The sequence below is a fragment of the Macaca thibetana genome, chromosome 1 (genome assembly GCF_024542745.1).
Source record: "Macaca thibetana thibetana isolate TM-01 chromosome 1, ASM2454274v1, whole genome shotgun sequence".
In the NCBI taxonomy this organism is placed as follows: domain Eukaryota; kingdom Metazoa; phylum Chordata; class Mammalia; order Primates; family Cercopithecidae; genus Macaca; species Macaca thibetana.
The window spans coordinates 134,265,734-134,282,307 of record NC_065578.1 but is presented as its reverse complement, the minus strand read 5'-3'; the positions used below and the strand labels follow the sequence as shown (position 1 = coordinate 134,282,307).

Genomic DNA, 16,574 nt, shown 5'->3' with positions numbered 1-16,574 from the left:
CACAGCGCTCTGTTGCTCCTCTCGCATGAATGGCCTGGCCACCCTGTTCTCGCCCAGCCCAAGCCCCCTCCACCCTATCCCTGCCTGCTCAAAAGGGCCCTGCCTGCTCAAAAGGGCCCTGCCTGCTCAAAAGGGCCCTGCCTAAAGACGCAGGGCACTCTCTCTCCAAGGCTCTATCGCTGTTGCTCTCTAGCTCCCACCCCCTCACTGGGTTTGCCTCTGCACCTCATGATGTTTCTGTCGCCTTCCCTCTGTCTCTCTGTCTCTCTTTCTCTGTCCCTCTCTCTTTCTCTGCATCTCTGTCTGTCTCTTTCCCTCTCACCCTCCCCTGTCTCTCTCAATTGCTGTTTCTTTCTTTCCCTCAGTTTCAATCTCTCCATCCATCACTTCCTTGCTCTCCTTCAAGCCATTTGTGTGTACATGCATATATGTGTGTGTACGTGTGTGTGTGTATGTGTGCCTGCACTCGCGTGTGTGTGGGTTGCCGTGCAAGAGTGCCCCGGTGTGTCTGTGTGTGGGGCTGTGGATTTGCTCCTGGTGGTGGTGTGGTGTGTTTGGGTTTCTCTCACCCCTCTCGCTGGGGATCAAGCTGCCAGCTCTAGTGCCAGCCCGGGGCAAAGCAGAGCATTCCCCAACCCCCAACAACCCACGCCCTCTTGCCCACCAGCGGTTCTTGATCGGAACAAGTGACCATGGTTGGGGCATTGTGAGAAAAAGGCCACACGTGGCTGGGCCAGCTCTTCGATCTTGGCCAGTACTGACGGCTCTGGTTGCATGGGGCAAGAGGGGGCCTCGCAGGATTTCCTGAGAAACAGAGATCCAAAAGAATATCTCCGCGACAGGGCGGAGGATGGGATGGGGTTCCAGGATCGTTGGCCCTGGGCCCTGATGCCTTGGAGCACTCCCTGTTCTGAGTGGACCCAACGTGATGAAACCTTTGAATCTCGGGAGCTGGGGGAAGGCCATGGGCCAGGGGCTCGGGGGTCGCTATCCGAGCCTGGCGTCCTCAGGCTGGCAGCATCAGTTGGAAGCCGGCGAGCATGGCTGGGCTGGGCTCTTGTGGCAGCCAGGCGCCTATGCTGGCATCTACAGCCATACCACCCTGAACACATGAGACCTCATCTGATCTCAGAAGCTAAGCAACATCGGGCCTGGTGAGTACTTGGATGGGAGACCGCCTGGGAATACTGGGTGCTGTGGGCTTTTTTGCTTTCCTTCTTGTCTTTCTTTATTTTCCACCTTCCTCTCTTCCCTTCTCTCTCTCTGTCTTCTTTTTTGCTTTCTTTTTTTCTTTTTCTTCCCTTTCTTTCTCCCTTCCTTCCTTCCTTCTTTTCTTTTTCTTTTTCTTTCTTTCTTTCTTTCTTTCTTTCTTTCTTTCTTTCTTTCTTTCTTTCTTTCTTTCTTTCTCTTCTTTCTTTCTTACTTCTCTTTCCTTCTTTCTTTCTTTTTCTTTCCTTCTTTCTCTCTTTCTCTCTCTCTCCTTCTTTCTTTCATTTTTTCTTCTTGCTTTCCTTCTTTCCTTCTTTCTTTTCTTTCTCTCTTTCTTCTTTCTTTCTTTCTCTCTCTCTTTCTCTCTCCCTCCCTCGCTTCCTTCCTTCCTTCCTTCCTTCCTTCCTTCCTTCCTTCCTTCCTTCCTTCCTTCCTTCCTTTTTCTTCCTTCCTTCTCTCTTTCTGTCTTTCTTTATCTTCCAGATGGAGTCTCGCTCTGACACACAGTCTGGAGTGGAGTGGCCCAATCTTGGCTCACTGCAAGCTCTGCTTGCATCCCCGGCTCACACCATTTACCTGCCTCAGCCTCCCTAGCAGCTGGGACTAGAGGCGACTGCCACCCCACTCAGCTCACATTTTGTAGTTTTGTTAGAGATGGGGTTTCACCGTGTTAGCCTGGCTGGTCTGGACCTCCTGACCTCGTGATCCACCTGCCTAGGCCTCCCAAAGTGCTAGAATTACAGGCGTGATCCACCGTGCCTGACCTGCTGTAGCCTTTTGTGGCTTCCTCCCTTTCAGCCTTCCCCCTACTGTTGCCATGCTTCCCAACCTCCCCTGACTCTGCTCCCCCTTTATCGCCTGCCTAAATTACCGCCATACCTGGGGACCTCCTCCTTCGTGTCCGCCAACAAAACATCACAGAGCAGCAGCATCCCACCCCTTCTGCATCACCGCCACCCTGCCAGGAGCCTGGTTCCAGCCCAGGAGGGCAGGGGGCCAGACCCCAAAAGCGCAGGCGCCAGTTCCCTGCCGTTCTCCATGCCTTCCCTCTCCTGGAACTCCCAGGCGGTTCAATCCACTCATCGGGCGCCTCTGAAACCTAGCAAACTGGGGGAAAAGATGGGCAAGGGCTGTGGGTGCCACACATGCCGGCCATAACCTCCGCTCCAGAATGCAGGGGCTGCATAATCTGGGAGAAGTACATTGCTTTGCCAGCACCAGTAATACAGTCCCTGTGCACCCAGAATCCCATTGCCACCAACATCGTGTAAACTCCAGTCCCGAGAACACACCAGAGATGCAGGCCTCGGGCCCAGTGGGCATGCCCGGTTCCATGGCTCCCACCAAATGGCCAGGCGCACTCTGCAAATCAAGGTGCCCACCGCACCACACCAAGAGCACAGGGAGGTGCCAACAAAGGAAGGATCCTACAATACCCAAATCCAAAGCAAGCAATTAATCCAAGACAAATCCCGTCTCAGAGCTCCGTTGCTCCTCTTGCATGGACGACCTGGCCACCCTGTTGTGGCCCACCCCAAGCCCCCTCCACCCTACCCAGGACTGCTCAAAAGGGTCTTGCCTACCGGAACTGTGTGCTCCCTCTCAAAGGCTCTACCACTCTCACTCTCCAGCTCCCTCTCCCTCTCTCTTCTGGGATTGCCTTTGCATCTCGCGCTACTTCTGTCGCCTTCCCTCTGTCTCTCTGTCTCTCTCTTTCTCTGTCCCTCTCTCTTTCTCTGACTTTCTGTCTGTCTGTCTCTTTCCCTCTCCCCTTCCCCTGTCTCTCTCGATTGCTGTCTGTCTCCCTCCCTCAGTTTCAATCTCCCCATCCATCTCTTCCTTGCTCTCCTTCAAGCCGCTTGTGTGGGTGTGCATGTGTGTGTGTGTGTGTATGTGTATGTGTGTGTGTGTCTGTGTGCGTGCGTGCTTGCATGTGTGGGTTCCCGTGTGCGAGGTCCCTTGTGTGTCTGTGTGTGGGGCTCTGGATTTGCCCCTGGTGGATGTGGGGTGTGTTTGGGTTTCCCTCTGCCCCTCTAGCCAGAGGTCAGGCTGCCAGCTCTAGTGCCAGCCCAGGGCAAAGTAGGAACATGCCAGAAACCACAATCCCCAACTCTGTCTTGCCCAGCGACTGGGTCTTGGTTGGAACAAGCGACCATGCTGGGGGCGTTGTGAGAAAAGCCCTGGGAGGCTGGGCCAGCTGTTCGAACTTGGCCACCCTTGATGGCTCTGGGTGGGTGGGGCAAGAGGGGGCCTTGAAGGAGCTCCTGATTGGCCAGGGATCCAATAGAATACTTCCGCGACAGGGTGGAGGACCTGACGGGGTCCCATGATGGTGGGCCCTGGGCCCTGACTCCTCGGAACACTCTCTGTTCCAAGCGGGCCTGATGTGGTGGAAGCTCAGGAGCTCGGGAGCCAGGGGAGGACCGCGGGCGAGCGTCTCATGGGTTCCGATCCGAACCTTGCGGCCTAGGGCTAGCGATGCCAGCTGGAAGCCAGTGGGCATGGCTGGGCCAGGCTCTTGGGACAACCAGGCACCTCTTTCTGTGTCTATGGCCATACCACCCTGAACGCAACTGATCTTGTCTGATCTCGGAAGCTAAGCACGGTCGGGCCTGGTTAGTACATGGATGGGAGACCAGCTGGGAATACCGAGTGCTGTAGGCTTTTTTGGTTTCTTTTTTGTCTTTCTTTCTTTTCTACCTTCCTTTCTTCCCTTCCCTCTCTCTCCTCTCCCTCCCTCTTCTTTCTTTCCTTCCTTCCTTCTTTCTGTCTTTCTTTCTTTTCTTTCTTTCTCTCTTTCTTTCTTCTTTCTTTCTTTCTTTCTTTCTTTCTTTCTTTCTTTCTTTCTTTCTTTCTTTCTTTCTTTCTTTCTTTCTTTCTTTCTTTCTTTCTTTCTTTCTTTCTTTCTTTCTTTCTCTTTCGTTCTTTCTTTCCTTCTTTCTCTTTCTTTCTTTCCTTGTTCCTTTCCATCTTTCTTTCTTTTTCAATCTCTCCATCCATCTCTTCCTTGTTCTCCTTCAAACTGTTTGTGGGTGCGTGCATGTGTGTGTGTGTGTTTGTGTGCGTGGGCACAATTGTGTGTTACCGTGCCCGAACGTCCAGGTGTGTCTCTGTGTTGGGCTGTGGATTTGCTCCTGGGGGCGGTAGGGTGTGTCTGGGTTTCTCTCAGCCCTTCTCACCAGAGATCAGGCTTCCAGTTCTAGTGCCAGCCCAGGCCAAAGCAGGGCCATCCCCCATCCCCCAACAACCCACACTCTCTTGCCCACCGACCGAGTCTTCATCGGGACAAGCGACCGTGTTGGGGGCATTGTGAGAAAACGCCACGCAATGCTGTGTTGGCTGTTCGCTATTGGCCATCTCAGATGGCTCTGGCTGTGTGGGGCAAGAGGGGGCCTTGCAGGAGCTCCTGAGCCACCAGGTATCCAAAAGAATACCTCTGTGACAGGGCGGAGGACCAGACGGGGTTCCAGGATCATGGGCCCTGGGCCCTGATGCATTGGAGCACTCCCTGTTCGAAGCGGGCTGGACAAGGTGGAAGCTCAGGAGCCCGTGAGCTGGGAGAAGGCCACGGGTGAGCTGCTCGGATGTCCCGATTCAAGCCTGGAGGCCCTGGGCTGTCGTTGCTGGCGGGAAGCTGGCTGGCATGGCTTGGAAGGGCTCTTGTGGCAGCCAGGTCCCTCTGTCAGTGTCTATGGCCATAGCACCCTGAATGCATGAGATCTCGTCTGCTCTCGGAAGCTAAGCAGGGTTGGGCCTGGGTAGTACTTGGATGGGAGACCACCTGGGACTATGGGGTGCTGTAGGCTTTTTTGCTTTCTTTCTTTTCTACCTTCCTTTCTTCCCTTCTCTCTCTCTTCTTATTTGTTTTCTTTCTTTCTCTCTCTCTCTTTCTTTCTTTCATTGTTTCTTTCTTTCTTTTCTTTCTTTCTCTCCCTTCCTCCTTCCCTCCCTCCCTCCCTCCCTCCCTCCCTTCCTTCCTTCCTTCCTTCCTTCCTTCCTTCCTTCCTTCCTTCCTTCCTTCCTTCCTTCCTTCCTTCCTTCCTTCCTTCCTTCCTTCTTTTTCTTCCAGATGGAATCTCTCTCTATCACCCAGGGTGGAGTGCAGTGGCACGATCACGGCTCAGTTCAAGCTCCGCCTCGTGCTTTCACGCCATTCTCCTGCATCAGCCTCCTGAGCAGTGGGGTCTACAGGTGCCCGCCCCCACACGGGCCTCATGTTTTGTAGTTTTAGTAGAGACCGGGTTTCACGGTGTTAGCCAGGCTGGTCTAGATCTCCTGACCTCGTCATCCACCCTCCTCAGAATCCCAACGTGCTGTGGTTACAGGCGTGATCCACCGCACCTCTCCTGCTGTAGTCTTTTGTGGCTTCCTACCTCCCTCCCTTCCCCCTACTGTTGCCATGCTTCCCAACCTCTCCGGACTCTGCTCCCACTTTATCGCCCACCTACACCCCCGACATAGCTGGGGACGTCCTCTTGGGGGTCCACTACGAAAGCATAACCAGGCAGCAGCCTCCCAGCACTTCCACCTCGCCACCGTCATACCAGGAACCCAGGTTCATCCTGGGAGGGCAGGGGGCTGGACCATAAAGGTGCAGGCACAGGTTGCCTGGGCACGCCCATGGCCTCCATGGCTCCATGGCTCCTGCCAAACAGGCAGGGACACTCTGCAAATCAAGGGGCCCACCACATGGCACCAAGAGCACAGGGAGGTGCCAACATGGGAAGGAGCCTACAAAACCCACCTCCAAATCAAACAATTAATCCAAGACAAAATCCATCTCAGTGCTCCATTTCTCCTCTTGCATGGATGGCCTGGTCATCCTGTTCTGGCCCACCCCATGCCCCCTCCACCCTATCCTGGCCTGCTCAAAAGGGCCCTGCCTACCAGAGCAGGATGCTCCCTCTCCAAGGCTCTATTGCCCTCGCTCTCTCGCTCCCTTGCCCTCTCTCTTCCGGGTTTGCCCCTGCATCTCGAACTACTTCTGCTGCCTTCCCTCTGTCTTTCTCTGTTCCTCTCTCTTTCTCTGTCTCTCTGTTTGTCTCTTTCCTACTCCCCCTCCCCTGTCTCTCTCAATGGCTGTCTCTCTCAATCCCTCGGTTTCAATCTCTCCATCCATCTCTTCCTTGCTCTCCTTCAAGCCGTTTGTGTGTGCGTGCATGTGTGTGTGTGTCTGTGTGTGTGTGTGCGCACACACACGTGTGTGGGTTCCCATGCATGTGCACCCGGGTGTGTCTGTCTGTGGTGGTATGGATTTGCTGCTGGTGGTGGTGGGGTGTGTCTGGTTTCTTAGCTGCTGACTCTAGTGCCAGACCGGGTTAAAGCAGGGCCATCCCCCAACCCCCAACACCCCACGCCCTCTTGCCCACCGGCCGGGTTTTGCTCGGGACAAGCTACCATGGTGTGGGCGCTGTGAGAAAAAGGCCACACCTGGCTGGAACAGCTGTTCACCCATGGTCAGCCCTGACGGCTCTGTGTGGGTGGAGCAAGAGGGGGATTCGCAGGAGTTCCTGAGGGGCCAGGGATCCTAGAGAATACCTGTGCGACAGGATGGAGGAGGGGACAGGGTCCCAGGATCGTGGGCCCTGGGTGCTGACGCCTCGGAGTGATCCCTATTTTGAATGGGCCCAACGTGATGTAAACTCGGGAGCTCGGGAGCTGGGAGAAGGGCCTGGGCGAGTGGCTCCTGGATCCCAATACGAGCCCGGCAGGCCCGGGATGGCAGTGCCGGCTGGAAGCTGGCGGACATGGCTGGGCCAGGTTCTTGGGGCAGCCAGGCGCCTCTGTTGCTGTCTACTGCCATACCACCCTGAACACGATCAATCTCGTCTGATCTTACAAGCTAAGCAGTGTCGGGCCTGGTTAGTACTTGGATTGGAGACCCCCTGGGAATTCCGGGTGCTGTAGGTGTTTTTTCTTTCTTTTTTGTCTTTCTTTCTATTGTACCTTCGTTTCTTCCCTTCTCTCTCTCTCCTCTTTCTTTCTTTCGTTCTTTCTTTCCTTTTTTCTTTCTTTCTTTTGTCTTCCTTTCTCTCTTTCCTTCTTTCTTCTTTCTTTTCTTTCATTATTTCTCTTTCTTTCCACCTTTCTTTGTTTTCTTTCTTTCTTTCTTCTTTCCATCCTCCTTTCTTTCTTTTCTTTCTCTCTCTCTTTCTTCTTTCTTTCTGTCTTTCTCACTCTCTTTCTTTCTTTTCTTTCTCTCTTTCTTTCTTCTTTCTTTTCTCTTTCTTTCTTTCTTTCTCTCTCTCTCTCTCTCTCTCTCTCTCTCTTTTCCAAATGGTGTCTCACTCTGTCACCCAGGCTGGAGTGCAGTGGCACGGTCTTGACTTACTTCAAGTTCTGCCTTTCTTGTACATGCCATTACCTGCCTCATCCTCCTGAGCAGCTGGGACTACAGAGGCCCGCCACCACACCCGGCTCATGTTTTGTAGTTTTAGTAGAGACAGGGTTACACAGTGTTAGCCAAACTGGTCTGGATCTCCTGACCTCGTGATCCACCTGCCTTGACCCTTGAAAGTGCTGTGATTACAGGCATGCCTTGACCCTTGAAAGTGCTGTGATTGTAGGCTTTTGGGGCTTCCCCCCTCATTCCCTTCCCCCTACTTCTGCCATGCTTCCCAACCTAGCCTGATGCTGCTTCCGTTTTATGGCCAGCCTACACCCCCACAGCAGTCGGGGATCGCCTCCTGGGGGTCCCCCACCAAAGCACCACCAGGCAGCTGCATTCCACCTCTTCCACCTCACCTCTGCCTCGCCAGGATCCCAGCCCCAGTCTGTGATGGCAGGGGGCCCAACCCCAAATGCGCAGGCATGTGTTAGCTGCCTTTCCCAGTCCCTACCCACTCCCACAATGCCCAGGCGATTCAATCCACACTTTGGGTGCTTCTGGAACTTTCCAAACCAGGGAAAGGGGCAGGCAGGGGCAGCGGGTGACATACGTGCCAGCCAACATCTCTGCCCCAGTACACTTTGGCTGCCTTATCTGGGGGAATTACATTGTGTCACCAGGAACCAGGAAAACAGTCCCTGTGCACCCAGCTTCCCATTGCCACCATGTTCATGTAAACTCCAGTTTGAGGACACTCCACAGACCCAGGACTCAGGCCCCGTGGGCTCGCCGGTTGCCACAGCTCCCGCCAAATGGGTGGGCACACTCTGCAAATCAGGGGGCCCACTGCATCACACAAAGGGCACAGGGAGGTTCCAACAAAAGAACGAGCCTACAAAACCCACATGCAAGGAAAACAATTAATCCAAGAAAAAACCAGTCTCAACGCTCCACGGTGCTCCTCTCGCATGGATGGTATAGCCACACTGTTCTGGCCTTGTCCAAGCCCCCTCCACCATATCCCAGTCTACTCAAAAGGGCCCTGCCTACCGGATCAGGGCAGTGTCTCTCCAAAGCTCTATCGCTCTCGCTCTCTAGCTCCCGCCACCTCTGTCTTCTGGGTTTGTCCCTGCACCTCGCGCTACTTTTGTTGCCTTCCGTCGGTTTCTCTATCTCTTTCTCTGTCCCTCTCTATTTCTCTGCCTCTCTGTCTGTCTCTTTCCCTCTCCCCTTCCCTTGTCTCGCTCGATCGCTGACTCTCTCACTCCCTCGGTTTCAATCTCTCCATCCATCTCTTCTATGCTCTCCTTCAAGCCGTTTGTGTGTGCGTTCATCTGTGTGTGTGTGTCTGTGGGTGTGCGTACACGCGTGTGTGGTTTCCCACATGAAAGAACCCAGGTGTGTCTCATTGTGGGGCTGTGTATTTGTTCCTGTTGGAGGTGAGATGTGTCTGGGTTTTTCTCAGCCCCTTTCGCCGGGGATCAGGCTGCCAGCTCATGTGCCAGCCTGGAGCAAAGCAGGGCCACCCCCATGCCCAACCCACCACACCCTCTTGCCCACCGGCTGGGCCTTGGTCGGGACTAGCGACTGTGGTGGGGGCGTTTTGATAAAAAGGCTACACATGGCTGGGCCAGCTGTTCGCCCTTGGCCAGCCCTGACGGCTCTGGGTGGGTGCGGCAAGAGGGGGCCTCACAGGAGCTCCTGAGCTGCCAGGGACCCAAAAGAATACATCCCCAACAGGGTGGAGGAGCGGACAGGGTCCCAGGATCGTGGCTCTGGGCCCTGATGCCTTGGAGCACTCCCTGTTCCAAGCGAGTGTGATGTGGTGGAAGCTCGGGAGCTCAGGAGTCAGGGGGAAGGCTGAGGGCGAGAAGCTCGGGGGTCCCGATCCCAGCCCGGCAGCCCCGGGGCAATGGTGCTGGTTGGAAAGTGGCGGGCATGGCTGGGCCAAGCTTTTGGTGCAGCCAGGCACCTCTGCCACTGTCCACCACCATGCCACCCTGATCAGATCTCATCTGATCTCGGGAGCTAAGTAGGGTCAGACCTGGTTAGTACTTGAATGGGAGACCATGTGGGAATACCGGGTGCTGTAGGCTTTTTTGCTTTCTTTCCTGTCTTTCTTTCTTTTCTACCTTCCTTTCTTCCCTTCTCTCTCTCTCTCTCTCGTTTGCTTTCTTTCTTTCTTTCCTTCTTTTGTCTTTCTTTTCTTTCTTTCTTTTTCTCTTTCTTTTCTTTCTCTTCCTTCCTTCCTTCCTTCCTTCCTTCCTTCCTTCTTTCTTTCTTTCTTTCTTTCTTTCTTTCTTTCTTTCTTTCTTTCTTTCTTTCTTTCTTTCTTTCTTTCTTTCTTTTTCTTTCTTTTTCTTTCTTTCTTTCTTTCTTTCTTTCTTTCTTTCTTTCTTTTTCTTTCTTTCTTTCTTTCTTTCTCTCTTCTCTCTCTCTCTCTCTCTCTCTCCTCTCCTCCCTCCCTCCCTCCCTCCCTCCCTCCCTCCCTCCCTCCCTCCCTCCCTCCCTCCCTCCCTTCCTTCCTTCCTTCCTTCCTTCCTTCCTTCCTTCCTTCCTTCCTTCCTTCCTTCCCTCCTTCCTTCCTTCCTTCCTTTCTTTTTTTCCAAATGGAGTTCCTCTCTGTCACCCAGATTGGAGTGCAATAGTGTAATCTAATCTCACTGCAAGCCCCGCCTCCCAGGTTCATGCCATTCTCCTGCCTCAGTCTCCTGAGAAGCTGGGACCACATGCTCCCACCACCACACCCAGCTCATGTCTTGTAGTTTTACTAGAGACGGGGTTTCATCGTGTAAGCCAGGCTGGTCTGGATCTCCTGACCTTGTGATCCACATGCCGGGGCCTCCCAATATGCTGGGATTGTATTCATGATCCACCCCGCCCGGCCTGCAGTAGGGTTTTGTGGCTTCCCCATTCCCTCCCTTCCCCCTACTGTCGCCATGCTTAACAACCTCCCCTGTCTCTGCTCCCCCTTTTTCGCACCCTACACCCTCAACACACCCGGGGAACTCCCTCTGGGGGTACGCCACAAAAGTACCACTGGGCAGCAGCATTCCATTGCTTCCACCTAGCCGCCGCCCCGCCAGGAGCCAGGAATCTTTGGCAAGACCCCAAAGTCGCAGGACCGGGTGTTTGCATTTTGAGAAAAAGTCCATGTGCCACTCTGCCGCCTGTTCGTCCTTGTCCAGCCCTGACGGCTCTGGGTGGGTGGGGCAAGAGGGGTCCTCACAGGAGCTCCTGAGCCTCCAGGGATCCAAGAGAATACCTCTGCGATAGGGCAGAGGACCGAACGGGGTCCCAGGATCATGAGTCCTGGGCCCTGACGCCTCGGAGCACTTCCTGTTCCGAGACCCCCAGACGTGGTGGAAGCTCGGGAGCTCAGGAGCCGGGGGAAGGCCGCAGGCGAGTAGCTCAGGGGTCCCAATAGGAGCCCAGAGGCCCGGGGGTGGCGGTGTCGGTTGGAAGCGTGCGAGATCTCATCTGATCTCGGAAGTTAAGCAGGGTCGGGCCTGGTTAGTACTTGGATGGGAGACCGCGTGGGAATACTGGGTACTGTAGGGTTTTTGCTTTCTTTCTTGTCTTTCTTTCTTTTCTACATTCCTTTCTTTCCTACATTCCTTTCTTTCATTCTCTCTCTCTCCTTTCTTTCCTTTCTTTCTCTCTTTCTTTTTTCCTTTTTTCTTTCCTTCTTTCTTTCCTTTCTTTCTCTCTCTCTTTCTTTGTTTCTTTCTTTTTTCTTTCCATCTATATTTCCTTTTTCTTTCTTCTTTCTTACTTTTCTCTTTCTTTCTTTCTTTCTTTCTTTCTTTCTTTCTTTCTTTCTTTCTTTCTTTCTTTTCTTTCTTTCTTTCTTTCTTTCTTTCTTTCTTTCTTTCTTTCTTTCTTTTTTTTCTTTCTTTCTTTCTTTCTTTCTTTCTTTCTTTCTTTCTTTTCTTTCTTTTTTCTTTCTTTCTTTCTTTCTTTCTTTCTTTTTTCTTTTTTCTTTCTTTTTCTTCCAGATGGAGACTTGCTCTATCACTCATGGTGGAGTGCAGTCGCACAATCTCCCCTCACTGCAAGCTCCACCTCACGCATTCACACCATTCTCCTGCCTCAGCCTCCCGAGAAGTTGGGAATACAGGTGCCCACCCCCACGCTGGGCTCATGTTTTGTAGTTGTAGTAGAGATGGGGATTCACTGTGTTAGCCAGGCTGGTCTGGATCTCCTGACCTTGTGATCCACATGCCTCGACCTCCCAATGTGTTGGAATTACATTCGGGATCCTCCGTGCCCAGCCTGCAGTAGGCTTTTGTGGCTTACCCCCTCCCTCCATTCTGCCTACTATCCCCATGCTTCCCAACCTCCCCTGACTCTGCTCCCCCTTTATCATGCCCCTAAACCCCCGATGCACCTGGGGAACTCCTTCTGGGGGTGTGCCACCAAAGAACCACCAGGCAGCAGCATTCTACCGATTCCACCTAGCCACCGCCAGGCCAGGAGCCCGGCTCCAGCCTGTGAGGGCAGGGGGCCGGATTCCAAATCTCAGGCCCAGGTGTTGTCGTTTTGAGAAAAGGGCCACATGCCGCTTGGCCGCCTATTTGGCATTGGCCAGCCCTGACGGATCTATCTGTGTTAGGAAAGAGGGGGCCTCACAGGAGCTTGTGAGCCACCAGGGATCCAAAAGAATATCTCTGTGACAGGGCAGAGGACCAGACTGGGTCACAGGATCATGGGCCCTGGGCCCTGACGCCTTGGAGCGCTCCCTGTTCTGATCTGGCCAGACGTCGTGGGAGCTTGGGAGCTCGGAAGTCGGGGGAACGCCATGGGAGAGTGCCTCAGGGGTCCAAATACCAGCCTGGAGGCCCCGGGCAGGCGGTGCTGGCTGGAAGCCGGCAGGCATAGCTGGACCCGGCTCTGAGGGCAGCCAAGGGCCTCCGTGGTGTCTACATCCATACTACTTTGAATGTGCCCAATCTCATCTGATCTCAGAAGCTAAGCAGGGTCGAGTCTTGTTAGTACTTGGATGGGAGACCACCTGGGAATACCGGATGCTACAGGCTTTTTTGCTTTCTTTCTTGTCTTTCTTTTCTACCTTCCTTTCTTCCCTTCTCTCTTCCTTCCTTCCTTCCTTGCTTTCTTTCTCTTTCTTTCTTTCTTTCTTTCTTTCTTTCTTTCTTTCTTTCTTTCTTTCTTTCTTTCTTTCTTTCTTTCTTTCTTTCTTTCTTTCTTTCTTTCTTTTCTCTTTCTTTCTCTTCTTTCTCTTCTCTTCTCTCTCTCTTCTCTCTCTTCTCTCTCTCTCTCTCTCTTTTCTTTCTTTCTTTCTTTCTTTCTTTCTTTCTTTCTTTCTTTCTTTCTTTCTTTCTTTTTCTTTCTTTTTCTTTCTTTCTTTCTTTCTTTCTTTCTTTCTTTCTTTCTTTCTTTCTTTCTTTCTTTCTTTCTTTCTTTCTTTCTTTCTTTCTTTCTTTCTCTTCCAGACAATGTCTCACTCTGTCACTCAGGCTGGAGTGCAGTGGCTTGTTCTTGGCTCACTGCAAGTTCTGACTCCCGGGTTCCCGCCATTCTCCTGCCTCAGCCTCCCGAGTAGCTGGGACTGCAGGCATCTGCCACCACGCCTGGCTCATGTTTTGTAATTTTAGTAGAGATGGCATTTCACCATGTTAGCCAGGCTGGTCTGGATCACCTGACCTCGTGATCCAACTGCCTCAACCTCCCAAAGTACTGGGATTACAGGTGTGATTCACTGTGCCGGGCCTGTTGTAGTCTTTTGTGGCTTCCCCCCTGCCTGTCTTACCCCTACTGTTGGCATGCTTACCAACTTCCCCTGACTCTGCTCCCACTTTATCGCCCGCCTACACACCCGCTGCAGCCTGGGACCTCCTCCTGGGGGTCCGCCACCAAAGCAGCCCTGGGCTGCAGGACCCCAATGCTTCTGCCTTGCTGCTGCTCTGCCAGGAGCCCAGCTCCAGTCTGGAAGGGCAGCAGACCGGACCCCAAAGGCGCAGGCGCAGATTCCCTGCCGTTCATGGTGTCTTCCCGCTCCCGGAATGCCTAGGTGATTCAATCTACCTATCAGACCCCGCTGTGACCTTCCAATCAGGTTAAAGGGGCCAGCAGGGGCAGCAGGTGCCACACACACCAGGCAAGACCTCCGCTCCAGAATGCAGGGCCTGCTTTATCTGGTCGAAGGACATTGCTCTGTCAGTCACCAGGAGAACAGTCTCTGTGCACCTGGATTCACATTGCCACCAACTTCATGTAAACTCTAGTCCTGAGAAACAAACCAGAGACCCAGGCCTTGGGCCCTGTGGGTACGCCTGGTTCCATGGCTCCCGAGAAATGAGTGGGCGCACTCTGCAAATCAAGGGGCCCACCACACCACAACAACAGCACAGGGAGCTGCCAGCAAAGGAAGGAGACTAGGAAAACCACCTCCAAAGCAAGTAATTAATCCAAGACAAAACCCGTCTCAGTGCTCTGTTGCTCCTCTCGCATGGACATCCTGGTCACCCTGTTCTGGACCAGCCCAAGCCCCCTCCACCCTATCCCAGTCTGTTCAAAAGTGCCTGGCCTAGCAGAGCAGGGCACTCCCTCTCCAAGACTCTATCGCTCTTGCTCTCCAGCTCCCTGCATCTCTCTCTTCTGGGTTTGCAGCTTCACCTCCTGCTACTTCTGTCACCTTCCCTCTGTGTCGCTGTCTCTCTCTCTTCTCTGTCCCAGTCTTTCTCTGAATCTCTGTCTGTCTCTTTCCCTCTCCCCTTCCCATGTCTCTCTCGATAGATATCTCTCTCCCTCCTTCGGTTTCAATCTGTCCATCCATCACTTCCTTGCTCTCTTTAAAGCCATTTGTGTTTGCATGCATGTGTGTGTATGTGTGTGTGTGTGTTGTGTGTCTGTGTGTGCGTGCACGCGTGTGTGGGTTCCTGAACGCGAGCGCCCAGGTGTGTCTGTGTGTGGGGCAGTGGATTTGCTCCTAGTGGTGCTGGCGTGTGTCTGGGTTACTCTCAGCCCCTCTCACTAGAGATCAGGCTGCCGGCTCTAGTGCCAGCCCGGGGCAAAGCAGGGCAATCCCCTGACCCCCAACATCTCACGCCCTCTTGCCCACCAGCCGGGTCTTGGTCGGGATAAACGAGCGTGGTGTTGGCATTGTGAGAAAACGTCCATGCACTGCTCAGCCACCTGTTCGCCCTTGGCCAGCCCTGATGGCTCTGGCTGGGTGGGGCAAGAAGTGGCCTCACAGGAGCTCCTGAGCTGCCGGGGATCCAAAAGAATACCTCCGTGACAGGGTGGAGGACTGGACGGGGTCCCAGGATCATGGGCCCTGGGCCCTGATGCCTTGGAGCACTCCCTGTTTGGAGTGGGCCTGATGGGTGGAAGCTCGTGCTGACAGGGACAGCTGGAAGCTGGTGGGCGTGGCTGGTCCGGGGTCCTGGGGCAGCCAGGTGCGTCTGCCGGCATCTAGGGGCATACCACCCTGACCCCGCCTGATCTCACCTGATCTCAGAAGCTAAGCAGTGTGGGGCCTGGTTAGTACTTGGATGGGAGACAGCCTAGGAACACCGGGTGCTGTAGGCATTTTTGTTTTCTTTCTTGTCTTTCTTTTCTACCTGCCTTTCTTTCCTTCTCTGTCTCTCTCTTCTCTCTTTCTTTCTTTTCTTTCTTTCTCTCTTTCTTTCCATCTTTCTTTCTTTCTTCCTTCTTTCTTTTTTCTTTCTCTCTCTCTTTTTCTTTCTTTCTTTCCTTATGTATTCTTTTCTTTCTCTCTTTCTCTTTGTTTCTTCTTTCTTTTCTTTCATTCTTTTTCTCTCTTCCTTTCTTTCCGTCATTCTTTGTTTCTTTCTTTTCTTTCTGTCTCTCATCCTTTCCTTCATCCTTTTCTTTCTCTTTCTTTCTTTCTTTTCTTCTTTCTTCGTTTTCTTTCTTTCTCTTTCTTCTTTGTTTTTCCTTCTTTCCTTCTTTTCCTTCTTTCTCTCTTTCTTTCTTCTTTCTTTCCTTCTCACTTTCTCTCTGTCTTACTTCCTCCCTCCCTCCCTCCCTCTCTTTCTTTCTGTCTGTCTTCCTTCCTTCCTTCCTTCCTTCCTTCCTTCCTTCCTTCCTTCCTTCCTTCCTTCCTTCCTTCCTTCCTTCTTTCCTTCTTTCTTTCTTTCTTTCTTTCTTTCTTTCTTTCTTTCTTTCTTTCTTTCTTTCTTTCTTTCTTTCTTTCTTTCTTTCTTTCTTTTTTCTTTCTTTCTTTCTTTCTTTCTGCCTTTCTGCCTTTCTGCCTTTCTGCCTTTCTTTCTGCCTTTTTCTTCCAGACGGAGTCTCCCTCTGTCACCCAGGCTGGAGGGCAGTGGCGCGATCTCGGCTCACTGCAAGCTCCTCCTCCGGGGTTCACGCCATTCTCCTGCCTAAGCCTCCCGAGCAGCTGGGACTACAGGCGTGGTCACCATGCCCAGCTCATTTTGTAGCTTTAGTAGAGATGTGGTTTCACCGTGTTAGACTGGCTGTTCTGGATCTCCTGACTAAGTGACCCACCCCCTCGGCCACACAAAGTGCTGGATTACAGGCATGATCCACCACTCCCTGCCTGCTATAGGCTTTTGTGTGTTGTCCTTTCCCTCAATTGCCCCTTCTGTCACCATGCTTCCCAACCTCCCCTGACTCTGCTCCCCCTTTATCACCCGCCTACTCCCCTGCCACAGGCAGGAACCTCCTCCTGGGTATCTGGCACCAACACACCACCAGGCAGCAGCATCCCACTTCTTCTGCCTCACCACTGCCCTCCCAGGAGACTGGCTCCAACCTGGGAGAGGAGGGGGCCAGACAACAAAGGCACAGGCGTGGGTTCCCAGCCATTCGCGGTGCCTTCCCGCTACCGGAATGCCCATGCGATCCAATCCACATATCGGGCACTGATGCAACCTTCCAAACTGGGGGAAGGGGCTGGCAGGGGCAGCGGGTGCCACACATGCCAGCCAAGACCTCCACTCTAGAATGCATGGGCTGCTTTGTCCAGGAGAAGGACATTAATTCTGCAGTCACCAAGAAAACAGTCACCTTGCACCTGGATTCCCATTGCCAC

At 53.1% G+C, this 16,574-nt stretch overlaps 6 pseudogenes; all 6 read left to right on the top strand.

Annotated features, from left to right (window-relative positions):
* Positions 1-1,084: 1,084 nt before the first annotated feature.
* On the top strand, positions 1,085-1,203 carry LOC126943964 (uncharacterized; annotated as a pseudogene).
* A 2,551-nt stretch (positions 1,204-3,754) lies between these two features.
* On the top strand, positions 3,755-3,873 carry LOC126944780 (uncharacterized; annotated as a pseudogene).
* A 1,023-nt stretch (positions 3,874-4,896) lies between these two features.
* LOC126945538 (uncharacterized) lies at positions 4,897-5,015 on the top strand (annotated as a pseudogene).
* A 1,985-nt stretch (positions 5,016-7,000) lies between these two features.
* LOC126943926 (uncharacterized) lies at positions 7,001-7,119 on the top strand (annotated as a pseudogene).
* A 5,338-nt stretch (positions 7,120-12,457) lies between these two features.
* Positions 12,458-12,576, top strand: LOC126944069 (uncharacterized; annotated as a pseudogene).
* A 2,393-nt stretch (positions 12,577-14,969) lies between these two features.
* On the top strand, positions 14,970-15,088 carry LOC126943919 (uncharacterized; annotated as a pseudogene).
* The last annotated feature ends 1,486 nt before the right edge of the window (positions 15,089-16,574 follow it).